Genomic DNA, 1105 nt, shown 5'->3' with positions numbered 1-1105 from the left:
TTTTTTTTTTAAGTTCGGCACACTAAGTAGCCTTTCATTTCAGCACCTTAATGATTACCGTAACAGCAGTGCAATAATAATAAAAGTGAGGCCGTGTTTCAGGCGGCGGCCCCTGCACGGCCCGCTGCCGGTCGCGGTGCTTCACCTGCCCCGCTGCCCCTCAGCAGCCCTGCGCTTTCGCAGCCGCCAGAGTTTGCGGCTGGCTTGGGAAATGTTAAACAGGGAAGCGTTCAAGTGCTGGTAAGGCCAGACTTTGAGATAACAGCACATTCAATAGCTTAATTTCACAATTAGTTTGCTGTATTATTGGAAGCAAATCATATATCACTGTGCCTACACTAGGGCTCTATTTTTAGCCATAATGTAGCTAAAAAGGAGGAACCTACTGAGATGTATTATAACTTCGAATGTGCACAGTTCTGTTCTCCCTCTTTTTACTCGTTTTGTGTCATACACCTGGCTTGGCATCCAGATCATTTTTTAATCTTCCAGCTGCAGCAGATGGGGGTCAGGGCTTGTGATTCCAAAGTGGAGGAAAGTTCCCTGTAACTCTGTAAACTACAGCAAAGAAATGGCAGCAATGTGGGAAGCTCGGTACCTGCCATACCCCTTGCAAGTATTTTGCGTTAATTTATAATAACGCTGCATTTGGCGGATTGACTGCATTTCTTTTGTCTTACTCTTCCTGCTATTTTTATATCTCAGAGCAAAGGTGTAAAATAAAATCTGAAATGACTGAGTAGTCCCAGCTTTAGCATTACATCCTTTCTCTCTCTTTTTTATGAGATAAATAATTTGAGAGAATGTATCTATCTGCTCTTTTAATACCTAATATTTGATTTTTTTTTCCCCCCATGGTGTTACACATGGAGATGGCTGCTGGAGGAACACAGCTAGCTCCCTTCCAGTGCATGCAAGATGCTCACAGATCCTCCACAAATTCAGGAGAAACCTCATTTGTTTTCTGCTTGTGGTTCACAGGAGCACTTAGCTTTTTAGTGGTTGACATTAGATCTATTTTTAGCAGCATTTTAACAGCTGTCACTAACAACTATGATCTTGAACGGGAAAGGGAGATTATCTCTTTTATTTAAAAAAACGAACT

Source organism: Nothoprocta perdicaria, unplaced genomic scaffold, assembly GCF_003342845.1.
Source record: "Nothoprocta perdicaria isolate Ctin4 unplaced genomic scaffold, notPer1 scaffold_31, whole genome shotgun sequence".
Classification (NCBI taxonomy): Eukaryota; Metazoa; Chordata; class Aves; order Tinamiformes; family Tinamidae; genus Nothoprocta; species Nothoprocta perdicaria.
The sequence above is the reverse complement of the archived record's forward strand: the minus strand, read 5'-3'. Positions refer to the sequence as shown.